The following is a 7,675-nucleotide window of genomic DNA, read 5'->3' on the forward strand; positions in this document are numbered from 1 at the left end:
GAAATCTTTAATGCTTGGACTCTAACAAATGAAAAATGCATATGATAAACAACAAAAAATAGAAAACAAGAAAACATCAAAATCAAACAAGAAGACTTACCAAGAACAACTTGAAGATCATGAAGAACACCATGAATGCATGAATTTTTCGAAAAATGCAAGAACAATATGAATATGCAATTGACACCAAACTTAAAAATTGACTCAAGACTTAAACAAAAAACACAAAATATTTTTGGTTTTTATCATTTTATTATTTTTTTTTGGATTTTCTTACTAAATTTTTCGAAAACATATTTTGGAAAAAGGAAGTAATGAATTCATAGTCCTCAATCAAAATCCTATGAGTTAGACATGGCTTAATAGCCAGCCAAGCTAAAACATGTTTCATGAAACACTAGAATTCATTCTTAAAAAATTTGAAAAATTTTCGAAAACAAAGGGAAAATTTTGAAAAATATTTTTTTTAAACTTTTTGAAAAGAAAAATAAAAAGAAAATTACCTAATCTGAGCAACAAGATGAACCGTCAGTTGTCCATACTCGAACAATCCCCGGCAATGGCGCCAAAAACTTGGTGGATGACATTGTGATCATCAACAATGGCTCCAAAGGCTTGGTGCTCTCAAACGTGAGTCACACTTTGTCACAACTCCGCACAACTAACCAGCAAGTGTACTGGGTCGTCCAAGTAATACCTTACGTGAGTAAGGGTCGATCCCATAGAGATTGTTGGTATGAAGCAAGCTATGGTCATCCTATAAATCCCAGTCAGGCGGATTTAAATGGATTAAGAGATTATTGGTTTAAATAATGATAATAAAATAAATAGAAAATAAAGATAAAGTTACTCATGTAATTCAATGGTGGGAATTTCAGATAGGTGTATGGAGGTGCTGTGTTCCTTCTGAATCTTTGCCTTTCTACTTCTTCCTTCCAGTTTTTTATCACTCCTTTCTATGGCAAGCTGTATGTAGGGCATCACCATTGTCAATGGCTACATCCCATCCTCTCAGTGAAAATGGTCCAAATACTCTGTCACAGCACGGCTAATCTTTTGTCGGTTCTCAATCAGGTTGGAATAGAATCCAGTGATTCTTTTGTGTCTGTCACTAACGCCCAACCTTCAGGAGTTTGAAGCTCGTCACAGTCATTCAATCCCGGAATCCTACTCGGAATACCACAGACAAGGTTAGACTTTTCGGATTCCCATAAATGCCGCCATCAATTCTAGCTTAAACCACGAAGATTCTGATTAAGGAATCCAAGAGATATGCGCCCGGTCTAAGGTAGAATGGAAGTGGTTATCAGTCACACGTTCATAGGTGAGAATGATGATGAGTGTCACGGATCATCACATTCATCATGTTGAAGTGCAACAAATATCTTAGAATAAGAATGAGTAGAATTGAATAAAAAATAGTAGTAATTGCATTAAAACTCGAGGTACAGCAGAGCTCCACATCCTTAATCTATGGTGTGTAGAAACTCCACCGTTGAAAATACATAAGTGATGAAGGTTCAGGCATTGCCGAATGGAAGCCCCCAAAACGTGATCAATAGCCTCCTAATATGAAAAATAAAATAAAACTGAGACCAAAGATGTCTAATACAATAATAAACTATCCTATTTATACTAGACTAGCTACTAGGGTTTACAGAAGTAAGTAATTGATGTAGAAATCCACTTTCAGGGCCCACTTGGTGTGTGCTTAGGCTGAGCTTGATCTATCCACGAGCTGAGGCTTCTCTTGGAGTTGAACGCCAAGTTGTAACGTGTTTTGGGCGTTCAACTCTGGTTCGTGACGTGTTTTTGGCGTTTGACTCCAGAATGCAGCATGGAACTGGGGTTGAGTGCCAGTTTACATCGTCAAATCTCGAATAAAGTATGAACTATTATATATTTCTGGAAAGCTCGGGATGTCTACTTTCCAACGCTATTTAGAGCACGCCATTTGGAGTTCTGTAGCTCTAGAAAATTCATTTTGAGTTCAGAGAGATCAGATTCCAACAGCATTAGCAGTCCTTTGTCAGCCTCCTATCAGAGTTTTGCTCAGGTCCCTCAATTTCAGCCAGAATATACCTGAAATCACAGAAAAACACACAAACTCATAGTAAAGTCCAGAAATGTGAGTTTAGCATAAAAACTAATGAAAACATCCCTAAACGTAGCTAGATCCTACTAAAAACTACCTAAAAACAATGCCAAAAAGCGTATAAACGCTCATCACAACACCAAACTTAAATTGTTGCTTGTCCCCAAGCAACTGCAAATCAATTAGGATAAAAAGAAGAGAATATACTATAAATTCAAAAATATCAATGAATATTAATTCTTATTAGATGAGCGGGACTTGTAGCTTTTTGCTTCTGAATAGTTTTAGCATCTCACTTTTTCCTTTGAAGTTTAGAATGATTGGCTTCTCTAGGAACTTAGAATTTCGGATATTGTTATTGATTCTCCTAGTTAAGTATGTTGATTCTTGAACACAGCTACTTTTATGAGTCTTGGTTGTGGCCCTAAGCACTTTGTTTTCAAGTATTACCACCGGATACATAAATGCCACAGACATATGTCTGGGTGAACCTTTTCAGACTGTGACTCAGCGTTGCTAGAGTCCCCAATTAGAGGTGTCCAGAGCTCTTAAGCACACTCTTTTTGCTTTGGATCACGACTTTAACCACTCAGTCTCAAGCTTTTCACTTGGACCTGCATGCCACAAGCACATGGTTAGGGACAGCTTGATTTAGCTACTTAGGCCTGGATTTATTTTCTTGGGCCCTCCTATCCATTGATGCTCAAAGCCTTGGATCCTTTTTACCCTTGCCTTTTGGTTTTAAGGGCTATTGGCTTTTTCTGCTTGCTTTTTCTTTTTCTTTCTAAATTTTTTTTTCTCGCCAATATTTTTTCGCAAGCTTTTGTTTTTTCACTGCTTTTTCTTGCTTCAAGAATCAATTTCATGATTTTTCAGATCATCAATAACATTTCTCTTTGTTCATCATTCTTTCACGAGCCAACAATTTTAACATTCATAAACAACAAGATCAAAATTATGCACTGTTCAAGCATTCATTCAGAAAACAGAAAGTATTGTCACCACATCAATATAATTGAACTAAATTCAAGGGTAATTTCGAAACTCATGTACTTCTTGTTCTTTTGAATTAGAAACATTTTTCATTTAAGAGGGGTGAAGGATTTATGGAATTTATTCATAGCCTTAAGACATAGTTACTCAATACTAATGATCATGAGGTAGAGACACAAAATATAGATAAACATGTAGCATAAAAATCGAAAAAAATAGAGAAATAAGAACAAGGAAGTTAAGGAATGAGTTCACCTTAGTGAGGGTGGCGACTTTTAAAGGACCAATGGTGCTTTTTGAGCTCTTTTATGTCTCTTCCTTGCTTCTGTTGCATGATCCCTAATGATTTTAGTGTTCCTATCCTTAGTTGCTCCCAATAATTATGTGGAAGAACATGTATCCCCTGAGGTATCTCAGGGATTTTTTTGATGAGGGAATTCCTTATGCTCTCTTGATGTGAAGTCAAATGCTCTTCTACTGAGCTATGGACCCTTGAGATGAATCTCTCCATCTCCCATGACTCGGAGGTAGAAAAATTTTTTTTGTCTTCCCTTTTCTTCTTCTTTTTTTTTGAGTTTTCTCTGACCTTAGGTGCCATCAATGGTTATGGAAAAACAAAAAAGCTATGCTTTTACCACACCAAACTTAGAATGTTGCTCGCCCTCGAGCAAAGAAGAAAGAATGGAAGGAGAAGAAGATATGGAGGAGAGGGAGAAATGTGTATGTTTTGGCAATATGGATGGGATTGGGTGGGGAAGATATGGGTGGAGGTGATTGGTGAAGAAGAGAGAAGGTGAGTTGAGGCAGGTGAGGATCCTGTGGGGTCCACAGATCCTAAGGTGTCAAGAATTTACATCCCTGCACCAATGAGGCGTGTAAAATGCCCTTTGCATACAATCCTAGCGTTTAACGCCAGTTGGTGCTTGTTTCTGGCGTTAAACGCCAGCTCTAAGCTTGTTCTGGGCATTCAACGCCCATCCGCAGCATGTTTCTGGCGTTGAACGCCAGCTTTCCTCAGTGTGCAATCTTGGCGTTTAAACGCCAGATTTCTGCATGTTTCTGGCGTTTAGCACCAGATCCATGCTCTGTTCTGGCGTTGAATGCCAGCCAGATGCTCCTTACTGGCGTTTAAACGCCAGTGAGTCCTTCCTCCAAGGTGTGATTTTTCTTCTGTTGTGTTTGATTCTGTTTAATTTTTGTATTTTTTTCGTGACTCCACATGATCATGAACCTAATAAAACATAAAAGAACAATAAAAAGAAAAATAAAATTAGATAAATAAAAATTGGGTTGCCTCCCAATAAGCGCTTCTTTAATGTCAATAGCTTGACAGTGAGCTCTCATGGAGCTTCACAGATGTTCAGAGCATTGTTGGGACCTCCCAACACCAAACTTAGAGTTTGAATGTGGGGGTTCAACACCAAACTTAGAGTTTGGTTGTGGCCTCTAATGAGCGGATAATTTGTACGCTTTTTGGCATTGTTTTTAGTATGTTTTTAGTATGATCTAGTTAGTTTTTAGTATATTTTTATTAGTTTTTTGTTAAAATTCACTTTTCTGGACTTTACTATGAGTTTGTGTGTTTTTCTGTGATTTCAGGTATTTTCTGGCTGAAATTGAGGGACCTGAGCAAAAATCTGATTCAGAGACTAAAAAGGACTGCAGATGCTGTTGGATTCTGACCTCCCTGAACTCGAAGTGGATTTTCTGGAGCTAAAAAAGCCCAATTGGCGCGCTCTCAACGGCGTTGGAAAGTAGACAACCTGGGCTTTCCGGCAATATATGATAGTCCATACTTTGCTCAAGATTTGATGGCCCAAACCGGCGTTCAAAGTCACCCTCAGAATTCCCAGCGTTAAACGCCGGAACTGGCACCAAAGTGGGAGTTAAACGCCCAAACTCGCATAAAAGCTGGCGTTTAACTCCAAGAAGAGTCTCTACACGAAAATGCTTCAATGCTCAGCCCAAGCACACACCAAGTGGGCCCGGAAGTGGATTTTTATGTCATTTACTCATCTCTGTACACCCTAGGCTACTAGTTCTCTATAAGTAGGACCTTTTACTATTGTATTGAGAGATCTGGGTAGTTATCTTTGTTCTGATGCTATCTTAGATCATTGGGAGGCTGGCCATTCGGCCATGCTTAGACCTTGTTCTTATGTATTTTCAACGGTGGAGTTTCTACACACCATAGATTAAGGTGTGGAGCTCTGCTGTACCTCACGTATTAATGCAATTACTATTGTTCTTCTATTCAATTCTGCTTGTTCTTGTTCTAAGATACCACTTGTTCTTCAACTTGATGAATGTGATGATCCGTGACACTCATCATCATTCTCACCTATGAACGTGTGACTGACAACCACCTCCGTTCTACCTTAGATTGGGTGGATATCTCTTGGATTCCTGATACACGATGCATGGTTGATCGCCTGACAACCGAGCGCTCGCCTGACAACCGAGCCAGCAATTCCGTGAGATCAGAATCTTCGTGGTATAGGCTAGAACTGATGGCGGCATTCAAGAGAATCCGGAAGGTCTAAGCTTGTCTGTGGTATTCTGAGTAGGATTCAATGATTGAATGACTGTGACGTGCTTCAAACTCCTGAGGGCGGGGCGTTAGTGACAGACGCAAAAGAATCACTGGATTCTATTCCGGCCTGATTGAGAACCGACAGATGGATAGCCGTGCCGTGACAGGGTGCGTTGAACATTTCCACTGAGAGGATGGGAGGTAGCCATTGACAACGGTGAAACCCTTGCTTAAGCTTGCCATGGAAAGGAGTAAGAAGGATTGGATGAAGACAGTAGGAAAGCAGAGAGACGGAAGGGACAAGCATCTTCATACGCTTATCTGAAATTCCCACCAATGAATTACATAAGTATCTCTATCTTTATCTTTATGTTTTATTCGTATATCACCCATATCCATTTGAGTCTGCCTGACTAAGATTTACAAGGTGACCATAGCTTGCTTCATACCAACAATCTCTGTGGGATCGACCCTTACTCGCGTAAGGTTTATTACTTGGACGACCCAGTACACTTGCTGGTTAGTTGTGCGAAGTTGTGTTTATGCCTTGGTATTGAACACCAAGTTTTTGGATTCATTACCGGGGATTATTTGAATTGTGAAGATCACAATTTCGCATACCAAGTTTTTGGCGCCGTTGCCGGGGATTGTTCGAGTATGGACAACTGACGGTTCATCTTGTTGCTTAGATTAGGTATTTTTTTCAGAATTCTTAAAGAACAAATTATAGTGTTTCATGATGATCTGTTGAAGTCTGGCTGGCTGTGAAGCCATGTCTAATTCTATTGGACCGAGGTTTCAACTTATCATCACAAGAGCTTGTTGATTTCTATCAATCTTGCTGTTGGAGCAGTGATCTGCTTAGGCTTGGCTGGCCATTGGCAATGTCTAGTGTTTTGGACCGAAGCTTTCTTTGAAAGCTTGGCTGGCTGTGAAGCCATGTCTAATTCCTGGACCGGAGTCTTAGACTAAACATTGCATGATTCCTGGAATTCTCATTAAGAATTTTGATACCTTAATTTTCTTTTCCACTTAATTTTCGAAAAAGCACAAAAAAATTACAAAATTATAAAAACCAAAAATATTGTATGTTTGAGTCTAGTGTTTCATTTTAAGTTTGGTGTCAATTGCATGTTTCTGTTCTTTTTGCATTCATGCATGTGTCTTCATTAATCTTCAAGTTGTTCTTGATGATTTCATTACTCTGATCTTTAATTTCTCTGGACTTGAGTGTTTCATGTGTCTCATATGCATTCTCATTAGTGTCAGTAGTATACAAACTGCTAAGTTTGGTGTCTTGCATGCATTGTTATTTTATTTTAGTTGCATTTTGATTATTCCTCATTACTAAAAATCCAAAAATATTTTTAATTTGTGTCTTTTCAAGTCAATAATACTGAGAATTGAAGATTCAGAATATACAGCAGAGGAATTACATAGAAAAAGCTGGGCGTTCAAAATGCCCAGTGAAGAAGACAGACTGGCGTTTAAACGCCAGCCAGGGTGCCTAGCTGGGCGTCTAACGCCCAAAAGGGTAGAGTTTTGGGCGTTAAATGCCAGAATGTGCACCATTCTGGGCGTTTAACGCCAGGATGGCACAAGAGGGAAGATTTTGTTTTTAAGTTTTCAAAATCCTTTCAAAATCAAATCTTTTTCAAATCATATCTTTTCAATCACATGTTTTCAAAATTGATTTTCAAAGATACTTGCCATCAATTAATGATTTGATTCAACATTTCAAGTATGTTGCCTTTTCTGTTGAGAAAGGTTTAATGTTTGAATCATATCTTTTCTTGATAGCCAAGTCATTAATTTCAAAATCAAATCTTTTTAAAAATGTTTTTCAAATCATATCTTCTCAATCACATCTTTTTTAAAACTAATCATATCTTCTTAACCACATCTTTTTCAAAATAGCTTTCAATCAAATCTTTTTGATTTCTAATTTCAAATTCATTTTCAAAAATCACTTGATTTCTTTCCCACTTTTATTTTCGAAAATCAATTAGTATTTTTCAAAATGTTTTCAAAATCTTCTACTCAATTTTCGAAAA

This window comes from Arachis hypogaea, chromosome 8, assembly GCF_003086295.3.
Source record: "Arachis hypogaea cultivar Tifrunner chromosome 8, arahy.Tifrunner.gnm2.J5K5, whole genome shotgun sequence".
Lineage (NCBI taxonomy): Eukaryota > Viridiplantae > Streptophyta > Magnoliopsida > Fabales > Fabaceae > Arachis > Arachis hypogaea.